At 44.8% G+C, this 15,625-nt stretch overlaps 1 pseudogene; it reads left to right on the top strand.

Moving 5' to 3' along the window:
- LOC122926156 overlaps window positions 1-15,625 on the top strand; it is a 354,925-nt pseudogene that overhangs the window by 166,112 nt on the left and 173,188 nt on the right.

Genomic DNA, 15,625 nt, shown 5'->3' on the forward strand with positions numbered 1-15,625 from the left:
ATCTGGTGTGGTTGTCTACCAAGAATATCAAATTGAAGGTTCCCTCCTGGAAGTTGGGTCCTAGGTTTATTGGGCCTTACAAAATCCTGTCTGTCATCAATCCTGTTGCCTACGTCTTGATCTTCCTCAGACTTGGAAGATCCATAATGTTTTTTATAAGTCCTTATTGAAACCTTATGTTCAACCCATTGTACCCTCGCCTTTGCCTCCTCCTCCGATTATGGTTGATGGGAATCTTGAATTTCAGGTCTCTAGGATTGTGGATTCTCGTCTTATCCGCGGTTCTCTCCAGTACCTTGTTCATTGGGAGGGTTATGGTCCTGAGGAGAGGATGTGGGTCCCAGTGACGAACATTAAGGCCTCTCGTCTCATCAGGGCTTTCCATAGGTCCCATCCTGAGAAGGTGGGCTCTGAGTGTCCGGAGTCCACTCGTAGAGGGAGGGGTACTGTCACAACCAGACAGCTGAGAAGCTCTGACAGAAGCCTTTCAGAACCTCCTCCTTGAGTTTTCTTTGTTGTGGTGTTCAGTTCCTCATCTCGTTAGCCTCTCTCAGCTGTCATGTAGTTGGACTGATTGCATCCCTTTAAATTCCTCCCCATAATGCATTACTGGGCGGCTTATATTTCTTTCTGGAGTGTGTGTGCATGCTGATCCTATTTCCCAGTCTGCTACTAAGTTAAGTGCTGTACATTTATCTGTTATTTTCTGTTTGCTGGATCCCAGGTGACCCTGACTCCCTCCGTGTCTGGTGTAGGGAGCCGGTGGTCGTGTCCCCTCACTATTGTAGGGTGTTCAGGTGTTATATAGTCGAGGTACGTGGATATGCAACCATCCACCTTTGGGATTTTTGCATAGGCTGAGCAGCCAGGGAAAGTGCCAGGTCTTGTGCAGGGGTCTCCTTTTTGGTTCCTTAGCTTTGGATCCAGTGAGTCATATATGCATGTTGCATTGTCTTGTTTCCTGTACACCGTCCGTGACACTTCACCAGCTAAGTAGATAGGATTTCCAAATGTCATCTGAGCGGTGAGTAAATTTGCCAGTCTTGACATGCAGCCGCAGCATGTCCCTTGAATCTGGGGCAAATCCACGTCAGAATCCACCATTTTGATGAAAATCTGCATAAACGACACTGGCATGTGCATGTGGCCTAAAGTAGCACTGAAAATAAAAACACTACAATATGCTGTGCGTGAATCTAGCCTAAAGGGATAGTGTTCAGAGAGAACTTAGATTTTATGAAAACCTTGCCCTCAAATTTTGGCTACTTTACCGTCATGACAGTCATAATGCTCCCATAAACAGGACCCATGTAAACTGAGCAGAGTTCCTCCATTACACGGCCCGATGTGGCAAGCAATTGTCGACAAGGAAGCGTTCCTTCCTGAGCAGTAGAGGAGACCAATGCTATTACATGCAGCAATCTCCTCCACAGTATGGGGAGGAGGAAAGAGGAATGAGGGCCCTGCTCGCAAGAGCTTACAATCTATAAGGACATAGGGGTGACACAGAAGTTAATAAGTGCTTGATTTTTACAATGGTCTGGCCATCATAACACAATAGAGGAGAAGATATAAGGTGGCCTGAGCCTGCCACCAGTCGGTATCTGTAGTGCTTCTGAGTGCTTGGGGTGTGAATATTTGACAGCCGATCAGGTTCAGAGGAACGATTCTGAAAGGGGGGTGAATGGAGAAGAGTTAGATCATGAGATGTGATAGGCTAACCTGCAAAGATGTGTTTTTAGGAAGCGCCTAATACTGTGGATGTTTTGAATGAACCTAATTTTGGGGGGTACAGCATTCCATAGAACTGGTGCAGCTCGGGAGAAGTCTTGGAGATGGGAGGGAGAGGTTCGGATTATGGTGGATGTTAGTTGTAAATCACTGGCTGAATGGAGAGCTCGGGTAGGGTGGTAGACAGAGAAGAGGGAGGAGATGCAGGGGGGTGCAGCACTGTGGAGAGCTTTGTGGGTGAGAAGGAGCAGTTTAAATTGAATCTTGTACTGTATGGGCAATGACTGGCACAGGGTGGAGACATCGGAGTAACGGTTAGGGTCCATTCACACGTCCGCATGAATGGGTCTGCATCCGTTTCGCAAAATTGAGGAACAGTTGCGCACCCATTCATTTCAATGGGGCCGCAAAAGATTCAGACAGCACACCTTGTGCTGTCCGCATCTGTAGTTCCGTTCCACGCACCCACAAAATAGATAGAACATGTCCTATTCTTGTCCGCAGCCACGGAGAAGAATAGGCATTTTCTATCACAGGGTCGGCCATGTGCGGTCCGTAAAATGCGGAACACACATTTCCGGTGTCCTTGGTTTGCAGATCCGCAATTTGCAGACCACAAAAGACTTGCGGACCTGTGAATGGACGCTTTAGACACATAGATGAGCCTGACTCCTGTCTGAACCCTGCCAAGCAGATGCTGATGATAGAACCCTTTAAGGATAGATTGGAGAGGGGAGTGGGGGGCCGATTAGTAATCAGTAATCAGTCAGTGTATTGTTCCCAGCATCCAAACTGCACCCTGTTAATCCACAGGAGTCTGGGAAAGCTGGGTGACAAACCCATATTACAGCGCAAGGACATCTAATATAGCTGTCCTGTCCTGTGGTGCCCCAGACAAGCCCTAAGTGTACAAATAACCCCTGCCTTGGGCATACAGCGAGTCTGCAGAGCCTGAATCACCGGTGACAATAGGAAGGATTATGGAAATTAGTCATTGTAACCACCTCAGCTCACACGTGGTGTTGTATCACAGCCGCACCACCTGCAACAACTGGGAATGGCACATTAGGAATGTACCATGCCAGATCTCTATACACGTATAATGACTATTATAAAATACTACGTAATATGATAGATAATTGATCCACAAATAACCCTGGTGAGGGTGTGAGCCTGGTGGCGGTGACGTGGGAGACAGAGAGCGCATGAAGTCATGTATTACCCAATAAATCAATAAAATTATGAGCAACAGTTTTTTAAAAATCGTATTGAAATTGTTTATCAGTCTATTCAGCCATTTCTCAGTTTAAAGGGGCCCTATGGCCCCCTATGGATGATCTATCCTCAATATCAGATAGGCGGGGGTCTGACACCTGGCACCACCACCGATCAGTTGTCCGTGGAGACGGCGTGCTCAGTGTGCATGTTCGCTTCTGCTTTGCCACAGACAGCAGCGGTGAGCAGGAAGAGACCCCGCCGATCCTAAAGATAGGTCATCAATATTAGAATCCCGGACAACCCCATTAATCTGGAGCTGGGAAACATGAGAGTGTCACCACCAGACATCTGAGAAGCTCTGTCAGACGTTCTTCAGAACCTCCTGCTTGAGGTTCCTTTTGTTTTGCTTTCGTTTTCTCATCTCGTTAGCCTCTTTCAGCTGTCATGTAGTTGCACTGATTGCATCCCTTTAAAGGGAACCTGTCACCTGGATTTGGGGTATAGAGCTGAGGACATGGGTTGCTAGATCGCCCCTAGCACATCTGCAATACCCAGTCCCCATAGCTCTGTGTGCTTTTATTGTGTAAAAAAAACGATTTAATACATATGCAAATTAACCTGAGATGAGTCCTGTCCCTGACTCATCTCATGTACCGGACTCATCTCAGGTTAATTTGCATATGTATCAAATCGGTTTGTTTACACAATAAAAGCACACAGAGCTATGGGGACTGGGTATTGCGGATGTGCTAGATGCCATCTAGCAACCCATGTCCTCAGCTCTATACACAAAATCCCGGTGACAGGTTCCCTTTAAATCCCTTCCCATACTGCATCACTTTGCGGTTTATACAACTTCCTGGAGTGTGTGCATGCTGGATGCTACTACTGAGTCTTCTACAGGTAAGTTTTGTTCATTCATTTGTGTTTTCCTGTTTGCTGGATCCCAGGTGACCCCGACTCCCTCCGTATCAAGTGTAGGGAGCCGGTGGTCGTGTCCCCTCACTATTATAGGGTGTTCAGGTGTCATACAGTCGAGGAACGAGGATATGCGATCATCTACCATTGAGATTTTTGCATAAGCTTAGCAGTTAGGGAGAGAGCCAGGTCTGTTGCAGGGCTCTCCCTTTGGTTCCTTAGTTTTGGATCCAGTCAGTCGGATCTTCATTTTGTGTCTTCTAGTTTTCTGTACACCTTCCGTGACAGAGAGACAGCCTACATGGCCACCATTACTTTACTCAGACAGGGATATATCTCATGCTCCTCTACATAGCCAGGCAGATTTGCAGTTCGGCTTGGAGTAGCTACAATGGTAGCCATATTGGGTGTCACGCAGCTTTACTGACTGCTGATAAAAATAAGATTATTCACTGAACTTGAAGACTTCATATAAGGTGCTAATGCTCTGACGTTATTGCAGTGCACAATCAGTGAGGAGGTGTGACCCATCCTACTAATGCCATAAATGTTTGTGGTAGGAAAACTCTATAACGAGGACCTGTTTCAGTAAATAACTGTATTCCCCATGAAATAATTCTGGAGCATTTTATTTATTTTTTTCAGAATTTTGCATTGTGCTGTTCCTCTGTTATTCCTTCTAGTAATATATGAATAACGTGACAGCTAGTTGTTTGAGGCCAGTTTCAGATGAGTGTGTCCAGTGTTGAAAACACGTTCAGCTATGAAGCGTGATTACCCGTCCTGGACTCTGCTCTTGTAATGGGACCTCACGGCATTACAATGATTTATAATGCTGTGTGTCCCTGCCCAACCGATCTACTGAATTGTACTGATGAGATAATGTCAGTACCCTTCACTACACAAGATGTCAGGCAGGGACACACAGCATTATATATCATTACTAGAGCAGAGTCTAGGACAGAAAATCACGCTCCCCGGCGCAGACAGTTCGCTTGTCTGAAACTGGCCGAGCAGTGACCAATCAGTGCTTATTCTGTAGGGACACCCCCCTAAGGGGAAATGGTAACACCCAGTGGTCAATCTATTGATGCATTTGCAGGATGAATTACACCGTAGGGTTCTAAGAAAAGGTGATCCAGAATTCTGCTTTTATAAAGAATTCAAGGATTTACTAAAACCTACAAATGTCTCATAGACGAAAGCTGAACTTGTCATCAGCCCTTGAGGGATACAGCAAATCTTGACCTTCAAGATGCAACGTGTTTTCCCATCTTTGCCTTCGCAAAACCATAACTTTGCCAACGTTGCAGTGTGAGGTAATTTTTTTCCTTTTGTGTATCCTTTTTAGAGTCATTTTTCTGTACATATAAAAATTATTATTTATAAGGGTTGTTCATTGTGATGATACTCCTGGCACCCCATCCAACCAGCCATTTGAAGAGGTCTGGACACTTGAGCGAGCGTTGTGTCTTCTTCAGTCTAGATTATAGCAGCGGGGCAGTGTAATTACAACTGCTCGTCCCATTCAAGTAGGAGCTAGTGTGCAGGTAACCATTGAAGAAGTCGTAGTGCTCACAGGAGTGCTGATCAGGGGGCGTCGGACCCCCAGAGGATAGGTCATCCGTATCTGACGCTGCACAATGCCGTTAATTAAAAAAAAAATTAGCTGAATGTCTGAAAAATGTAATTCTGCCATTTTTTATTTGTTTCTTATTTTTTTTCAAGCACACTAAAAATTCTATTTTACCATCCACGATGATACTCTGGTATGTGTATGTTTATTCATTCTTTTCTTTATGTACAGAATTTTTACATTACTTTATGACACTATGGGGGTCATTTACGAACAGATATCTGCAACTTATTCCCCTTTTCTGCTGCTCACGCCAAGTCTAAAAAAGGGGGAGTGGATTCTGAAAATAGCAGGCCGGCATGCCGGTCTTATTTATCATTTTTTACGCCTGCTTTAGGCGTAGAAAATGGTCTAAATCTACGCAAGCAAGGGAGTTGGTGTAGATTTAGACAAGTGTAAAGTCCTCCTAAGTTATGTAGAGGCCAGCGCCTCTACATAACTTAGGTGGATGAACCGCCAGCACAGGAGGGCCGAAGACCGCCGTCTAATATTTATCTATAGTCCCCCGAAGAAACTTGGAAAATTCATAGGCAGTCATATGAAAACTAAGAAAAGAGAGAAACCAAAGTTAGTCAGCACATCGTAATGCGCAGGTCCGCGTCGCCACGGCTAAATATACAAAACCAAACACAATGCAACAGCAATCTGCAAACACAGAATATATGAACTAATGCTATACTCAATATATGAATAAACGTGAGGTACTTAGCAAATATATTTTTATGAAAATCATCTGTGCCCATTCATTATAGGTAGGTGACCTCTTTTGGACATGAGTACAGCATTACTTCATATATTCTGTTTGTAGAGTGTTGTTGCTTTGTATTTGATTTTGTCACAGTGGGCTGTAGCAGAAGACAGATGGATGACACATATACTAGTCTTGCCATTTGTAAAGCTTATGCAGCGTCCCACTAGTATACACGGGCACTGCAAATCTTGTTATATTGTATGTTGTACCATGTTGTATTGCACTTTTGTATAAAGATCCCTGTTGACAGGCTGTTAGGTGCACTTCACACATTCCACCACTAGATGGGGACAGCACCACAGTATATATAGCAGAGTTCAGGCCTAGTTAGTGAGTTGTAGTTAGAGTGTGGAAGTTGGAGAAGATGGAGTGAGGCGCAAGGGGGAAGGAGAGGACCTCTCCTCTCAGCTCTCTCTGGGGCTCCACAGCCCAGAGGAGCCAATTCATTGTCTCAGTGTCAAGCTAGGGAAACAGGCAGAGGTGAAACCTTTATTCTACTGTCTACTCTTCCGGAGTGTCAAGTGGATTTTATTAATTTTTATGTGGAAAGACAAAGGAAGGGCAATAGCCATTATTCTAGGCTCAAGGCACCTTTGTATCAAGGTGAAGGATTTATTAGCTTCCGGCAGCCTCACCGTTACTTCAAGCACAGACAGGCCATCTGTTGCATCAGTTGTGTGTAGAAGATAAGGACTTGAACCACCTATACTGAGATTGGAGCAAGGCAAATAACTGGCTACCAGTGAGTACACAACATCCTACTATACCCTGAGATATAGCCACATATACACCCTGTTACTTGGATTTGCCACATCCAACCTATACATTCATAAGAGACTGTTTATATCTGGATGTAAAAATTTTTCAAGACCCTGTTTACAGTAAAGTTTTTAGTTGGACTCAAACGCTGCCTCATTCTTCTATCTCCATACTACAACCACTCTCATCATTTTTCACCACCAAAGTGCTGGTGTCACGACATTACCTTAATTCAGGGGGCCCAGCCGCACAAGCACCCAGAAAAGCCAATCACCATCAAGGGCACCTCGATCACCACCTGGCTGGTGTCCCCTGTAATAGCACATGCCCCGGAGAATCTGGTGCTGTTCTCCCCTTCACTGCACTGCTGGCCCAGGGAGGCATCTGCTAACTGTGAGTACCCGATGAACTGTTGCACCCGTCGGCCCACCGTGAAACTCACGCGTTTTCCCCTAGGGACCAGCACAGTGCACTTAGGCTTGGTTTTGTTGAGGATCTATTCCTGTCTTGATTTAAAAGGTGCTTGCAGATATGCCTACACTGTCTTAAGGTCCATTTACATGAGCAAGTATTCGTATTCTCTATTTTGGCAGATTGTGAGAAATCCCAGTAGCAGAGCTCTTTTGGATTAAATAGACTACTCTTGGTTTTACATATTTTTCCATTTAAGGTGGCCATACACATTAGAGGAACATCAGCAGAACCCACTTATGTAGGCAGGATCAGCCAGCCATCTTACGTGTAATGGGGACTTTCCTCCTGAGGAAAATGTATTACATAGTTAATACAGTTGAAAAGACATAAGTCCATCAAGTTCAACCAAGGGATAGGTAGGGACATGAATCCCAGAAGGAAGTGAGACTCAGAGTTTTACGCATTTTCATAAGCATTAATGTCATTTACTTTTAAGAATTCATCTAAACCCTTTTTAAAACTGACCACTGTTCCTGCTGTGACCATGTCCTGAGGAAGTCTATTCCACAGATTCACAGTTCTTACAGTAAAGAAGTTTTGACGCTTCTGGAGACTGAACTTTTTCTTCTCCAGTCGGAGGCAGTGCCCCCTTGTCTTTTAAAGGCATTTTACATGGAACAGTTTTTCACCGTATTTATCAGTTTAGTCCCTCTCCTCTGTACTTTTCCCAGCTGTAGTGTGTCCTTTCTATGGACTGGTGCCCAGAACTGAACTACATATTCCAGATAAGGCCGCACGCTTTGTAAAGTGGTAGTATTACATCCCTGCCCCGCAAGTCCATGCCTCGTTTAATGCATGACAATATCCTGGTGGCCTTAAAAGCAGCTGATTGACATTGTATGCTGTTATTTAATCTACCATCTACAAGGACACCCAAATCCTTCTCTATAAGTGACTCTCCCAGTGTTACATCACCTAGGACATATGAAGCACATAGATTATTACTACCAAGATGCATTTTCATTTGTCCACATTGAAGCTCATTTGACAAGTTGATGTCCAATCACTCAGAGTGTTCAAGTCAGCTTGTAGTTTATGGACATCTTCCATAGACTGTACAGTTCTACACAGCTTAGTGTTATCTGCAAAAATAGAAATGGTGGTGTTAATCCCCTCCTCAATATCATTAATAAATAAATAATAAAGGACCCAGCACTGAACCTTGGGGTACGCCACTTATAACCCAGGACCATTCTGAATAGGAATCATTGTAATACCAATCTATCAAAAAGTCTTATGTACCCCAAAATGGTACGATTTAAACCGTCATTTCATTCCGCAAAAAATAAGACCCTACCTAAGACAATCGGCCAAAAAAAAACTATGGCTCTCAGAAAATGGCAACACAAAAACAAGATTTTATTCTGTTCAAAAAAACAAACTTAACAAAAATAGAAATTATAGACATATTAGGTATCACCGCGTCCGTAACAACCTGCTCTATAAGAAATATCACATTATATGCCCCCTCAGGTTAATACTGTAAAAAAAAACAATTTTTAACTATGCCAAAACACCTTGCCTCACAAAAAGTGTAATACCAAGCAATCAAAAAGTCTTATGTACCCCCAAAATGTTACCGATGGAAACATCACCTCATCCCGCAAGAGATGAGCCCCCACATAAGACAATCACTTAAAAAATAAAAAACAATGGCACCCGTAAACCAATCCTTTAAAATCTGCGCTGCAAAAGCTATATGGCGCTCCTTCCCTTCTGAGTTCTGCAATGTGCCCCCACAGCAGTTTAGCACCACATATGGGGTGTTGCCATATTCAGGAGAAAATGGGTAACAAATTATGGAGTGATTTTTCTCCTGTTACCCCTTGTGAAAATGAAAAATTTGGGGTGTAGCAAGGCGCAGGGGTCCGTCATTGACGGAATGTATGTGTCACCGAGGTTCCTGGCCTCAGTGAGATAGGAATCGGTAGTTTAGTGTGTCAGCAGCAGCTAGGCTGGCTGACACAGTGTTTTTACTTAGTGTGGCTGTCAAAACCCGATCCGGGCCGGTTCTTATTGGGAACAGCCAAAGAGCAGGGTGGGTGGCTGTTCCCCACGTTCCAGGCCAGGTTTTGGGCTGGGAATAAAAACCCAGCCAGCAGTCACAGCTGGGTGGGGATTACCCTTCATTTTCATAGTGGAGCTGTGAAGCACTGTGGTTTTGGGTTCCTACCAGTTAGTAGCGTGCTGGAGAGCCGCACGCTGAAAATCAGGTGCCCTACAGCCTGCTGTGGACGGCTGTGGATTGCCATGGACAAAACAGTCTGCCAGGTGACACGTGTGTGCTGTGGACTTTATGTGGTGTGAATTAACACCAGGAATTTGCTTTATTGATTTGTGTGTGAATAAACACTGAACTTTTGCTTTACCACCGTGTTCTTGTCTCTGTACTGCGTCCGCTTACCCTGCCTACCAGAGCAAATCCCTACAGAGGCTAAAGCAACATTTTCTTGGAAGAAATGAAACTTTTCATTTTCACAGCCAAGTGTTTCCAAATTCCATAAAACACTTAGGGGTCAAAGTGCTCAGTACCCCCTTAATATATTCTTTAAGGGGTGTAGTTTCCAAAATGGGGTCACTTTTAGAGGGTTTCCACTGTAGGTGTACGTCAGGGTCTCTTCAAATACAAATGGTGCCTAAAAACCATTCTAACAAAATCTGCCTCCAAAATCCATATGGCGCTCCTTTCCTTCGGACCACTGCCACATGCCCATTGGGAAGTTTACCGCCACATATGGGGTATTTCTGTAAACTGCAGAATCAGAGTAATGTATATTGAGGTTTATTTTGCTGTTAACCCTTGCTGTGTTGCAAGAAAACATTGATTAACCAAAAATCTACCAAAAAAGTGGAATTTAGAAATTTCACCTCCATTTTCCTTTAATTCTTGTGGAACACCTCAAGGGTTAACAAAGTTTGTAACATCAGATTTGAATAATTTGATGGGTGTAGTTTCTAAAATGGGGTCATTTATGGGTGGTTTGCATTACGTAAGTCCCTCAAAATCACTTTATAACTGAATTGGTGCTTAGAAAATGGTTTTGGAAATTTTGTTGAAAATTTGAAAAATGGCTTCTAAACTTCTAAGCTTCCTAACGTCCCAAAAAAATAAAATTATATTTACAAAATGATGCCAACATAAAGCAGGTATATAGGGAATGTTGATTGATAACTATTTTATGAGGACTTACTATCTATTTTAAAAGTAGAAAAATTCTAATTTAGAAAATTGTGAATTTTTCCAAATTTGTGGTAAATTTTGGATTACCGTATATGCCGGCGTATAAGACGACCCCCAACTTTTACACTGAAAATATAGAGTTTGGGATATACTCGCCGTATAAGACTACCCCTTTTTCAACACACAGCAGTACATTACTGCATCCCACCACCATCCCTGGGTACCTCTGCCATCCCTGAATCCCACCACCATCCCTGGGTACCACTGCCATCCCTGCATCCCACCTCCATCCCTGCATCCCACCACCATCCCTAGATACCACTGCCATTCCTGCATCCCACCACCATCCCTAGGTACCACCGCCATCCCATGGTATCACCACCATCCCTGCATCCCACCACCTTCCTTGTCCTCCCTCCCTGCCTCCCAGACCCTAAACATGTGCCACCTATACCCTGAACATGTTTTTGTTATGTTATTCTTCATATTCACATTCACATATGCACATCTGCGCCGCACTTAGATCCGCCGCACGGAGATCTCGCACATGCGCAGGAGCGAGATGCGAGCGGCCGTGAGGATCCCGTGTATCCACGCTCGCCGCATGAAATCTCGCACATGCGGCCGCGAAGGATGGCGGTACAAGGAGCATACAAGGTACAGAGCAGGGGGGAGGCATACAAGGTACAGAGCAGGGGGCGGTATACAAGGTACAGCGCAGGGGGGGCATATGCCGTGGGTTACATCGCAGCTCTCAGCTGCTGGGGATACAAGGCAATAGCCTGGGCTCTCTCTGTTGATAATTCGGGCGTCTCGGCACTGCAGCGCCCGCCATACCCGGCGTATAAGACGACCCCCGACTTTTGAGAAGATTTTCATGTGTTAAAAAGTAGTCTTATACTCAGGAATATACAGTATTTTATAAATAAAGGTGAAATATATTGACTCAAATTTACCACTGTCATGAAGTACAATGTGTCACGAGAAAACACTCTCAGAATGGCTTGGATAAGTAAAAGCGTTCCAAAGGTATTACCACATTAGACTACTTTCACACTGGCGTTTTGGTTTCCGTTTATGAGTTCCGTTTCAGGGCTTTCACAAGCGGTCCAAAACGGATCAGTTTTGCCCTAATGCATTCTGAATGGATAAGGATCCGCTCAGAATGCATCAGTTTGCATCTGTTCCGCCTCCATTCTGCTTTGGAGGCGGACACCAAAACGCTTCTTGCAACGTTTTGGTGTCCGCCTGACGATGCGGAGGCAAATGGATCCGTCCTGACACACAATGTAAGTCAATAGGGACGGATCTGTTTTCACTGACACAATCTGGCACAATAGAAAACGGATCTGTCCCCCATCAACTTTCAATGGTGTTCAAGACGGATCCGTTTTGGCTATGTTACAGACAGATGCGTACATAAAAATCACTGGGCCCCATAGCAAAAATCTGAATTGGGGCCCCCAAACCCGGCCACTACCCAACCATGGCCCATTTCACCTCCTGGCTCCTCTCCCGCTACACCCTCATTTGCCAATAAAGAAATGTATACATGTTCTACTGAATCTATTAGAAACCTATGAGAAATGGATGCTGAATTCAGGTGCCTATAGCGCTTTATAATCCGTACTCTCCTACACCGCTGATATTCCAGTGCTGTATGGGAGTAAGGATCTCACTGGGGCTGTAGTGAGCCATGTACAGCACACATCACTGCTCCTGCTTGTCGGCTTTGGTAAAGTCGGGCATAGATGGGCTATGTCAGGCTTTAGCAGAGCGGGCACAGGACAGTGGACACAGGGCGCAATATGTATGCAAGCACAGCTGAGCGAGTGCAGGGCAGGAGCCTGGATACAATTCGCACCTCCTGTCTGTGCCTGACATAGCCCATCCCCCACATCCTAACCCCTTTGCTACCAGCGCAATTTTTCATCACTTCCCTTACCCAAAAAAGTAATAAAATGTGATAAAAAAGTCACACACACTCTAAAATGGTATCAATAAAAACTACAGTTCATCCCGCAAAAAATTAGCCCCCCACACAGCTCAGTAGATATAACTATAAAAAAGTTATGGGGGTCAGAATATGGTGATGTACAAAAGTAAATAAAATATTTTTTTCAAAGTTTTCATTTATTTTTACACTATTTAGACATAAAAAACCTATACATATGTGGTATCATTGTAATCGTACTGACCCAGAGAATGAAGGGCACAGGTCAGTTTTTCTGCAAAGGAAATGCCGTAGGAACAAAACCCGTAAAATGTTGGAAAAATTGTGTTTCTTATTTTTCCAAATTCCACCCATTTGGTATTTTTTTGCCCGCTTCACACTACATTGTATGCCATATTAAAGTACAACTTCTCCCGCATAAAATAAGCCCTCATACATCTATGTGAACGGAAAAATAAAAAAGTTATGGCTCAAGGAAGATAGGGAAGAAAAAAGAAAATGCAAAAACGAAAAAACCTCCGGCATCCTAAGGGTTAAAGGGGCTATCTAACCCCTATTATGCCCCCCAAAATACCCAGGCACCACATACAGATAATAGTTATGCCCAATGAGGGGGTGCAGCCAATAGCAGGCTGCGTTGGAAATGAGTCTGCATAGCATCACCCGCGATTCTAGGGAGGCTCGTTCCCATCGTGGCCTGCTATTGGCTTCCCCCCATGTGGCTGTATGTTTTCATCTGACAGGAGGGAGGCAATGGCGGCTGTGCTGGCATCAGGAGCAATGTGGGAATGAGGTAAGTAAGGTGCCCGGCCCTGGGCATTTTGGGGGGCATTATGAGGGTTGGATAAGCCCTTTAACTCCTTGCTGCTGAGTGTGCACATAGCCACCAATCATATGACCCCCCCTCCCTGCAAGGAGACTGATGTGCTAGGGGGGGGGGGGCTGTAGGCTCATAGAGGACTCAGGAGTACAGTGTCAAGAGGAGTAGGAGGAAAGCACACTGTCCTCCTGAGTCTACAAGGCCTCCTTCCCCCAAACCCCACTGCTTCAAGAATACCGATATCCGATTCCAACCAATACCATGATATATGAACTTTCTCTTCTTACTGTGGCACACTTCTGTGTTCACTGTCCGGTCTGGAGCGGTCCTTCAATATGGGTCGAGGGGGGGGGGGGGTAGCGGGGAAGGGGGGCTGCACTCACTGGCTGTCAGCTGATGACTGTCTTGAATGCGGCAGATGGCGGGCAGCACGTGAGCGCAGAGAGGAAAACTCTGCCGCGCCGGGTGTGCGCCTCTGTGTCTGCCTGCGCTGCTCCTGCTGCCTGATACACTGGCCAATCAGTAGCAGGATATTTGCGCAGTGTGCCTGGGAGGGAGCCCGCAGCCCATATCACGGAGGTAAGACAGGGGGGCAGGGCCCAGGGTTGGAGCCAGTGGATGGAGAACATAAGTGGGCAGGCCATGGGCCGCCTCAATGCCCACATAACTATACTGTCACTGTCTTGTGCAGAGTAGGGGGTAGGGCCTTCCATGCACTCTGGGCCCCCCTGTGCCTCGGGCCCCATAGCAACGGCGTGGTCAGCCTATATTGGCAGTACGCCACTGGTTACAGATAATTCAAATGGATCCGTTCTGAACGAATGCATGTGGTTGTATTATCTGAACGGAAGCGTTTGTACAGATCCATGACGGATCCGCACCAAACGCGAGTGTGAAAGTAGCCGTAATTGACACATGTCAGATTTTCAAAAATCGGCCTACGATTTAAGGTGAAAAGTGGCCCAGAAAGTTCCTTGTGTGTGATAAGCTGCTTCACTTATGTGGCGGGAAATGTTAGGAGAAATCATGTGTCTTCCAAAAAAGGAAATGAAAATGTAAGAAGCTGAAGCTCAGGTTTTCATTGACTCATCTAAACAGACTATGAACGTTTGCTTGTGTTTCAGGCATAAAGGCTGTTGATATTATAAAATGCCATTGTCACTAGCCCAAAAACCATTGAGGCTGGGGTCACACCGTGAAAATCTGCATTAAATCCAAGCAAGTTCCATTTTCTTTGGATTTATTCTCTCAACTGTATGCAGATGTTTTCCACTGCGGGTGGATTTCTCTTTCCAAACCTCATTGAAATGCATTGTACTTTGCTTCTTTGTAGATTTTCGGTATGATTTCCACAGTGAACGTGATCTATGTTCATATCTGAAATCAAGTGTACAGTTGATTTACATAAGTTGTAGAGGTTGCAGCTCGCCACATGTCCATTATTCATCTTATACTGATCCTTCCTGACTTACAGAATGTATTTTAGTACAGAGCTGCATTTACACCTCTGCTGGCTTTAGAGCTGAAATCTCCCTTGGTTCTACACTGGCTCAGTATCTGCACAAAGCTTCCTGCCGAGTTCTCTACATTCCAGACACTATAGAGTAATAAGGAAAAAATGAATACTTGTGCGGTATGTGCAGTTGCACATAGTTATGCACTCTAATGTATTGTATTTCATTGTTTGGCTGTGTATATCTACAGGAGAAGAAATGGTTGGCAAAGATTGGCAGGAACATGACTGGTCCTGCTTCCTGCCAGGAGGGGGAGTTCCAGTGTAGCTGCAGAGAGGAGAGAAAGCACACACCAGAGCGCCTATTCCTGGGAACAATATATTCTTCTCCAGTGAGACCAACATTCCAGAAAGATCTGAAAATTCTGCTTAAATAAAGCATCTATAAAGCAAGACAGCAAAGTGATCAGTGAAATAGAGCTTAACGGGCACTGCTGCAAGGTGAGGGACTACGGCTCAGACACCCATCATCTATACCACCACTAGTTCAGACAAAGCTCAAGTTTGAATCTTACAGTGGATACCTATACTCGCAAGTACCTGCCATTACTAATCTTTCCACCCAACCTACCACCATACTGAATCAGTAGCAATAACTACTGCTATTGCTCGTCTTCATACAAATTCATTGTATCTGAGCAGCAGAGTGCAGCTCACACAGCAAAATCTG

The sequence above is a fragment of the Bufo gargarizans genome, chromosome 2 (genome assembly GCF_014858855.1).
Source record: "Bufo gargarizans isolate SCDJY-AF-19 chromosome 2, ASM1485885v1, whole genome shotgun sequence".
In the NCBI taxonomy this organism is placed as follows: Eukaryota; Metazoa; Chordata; class Amphibia; order Anura; family Bufonidae; genus Bufo; species Bufo gargarizans.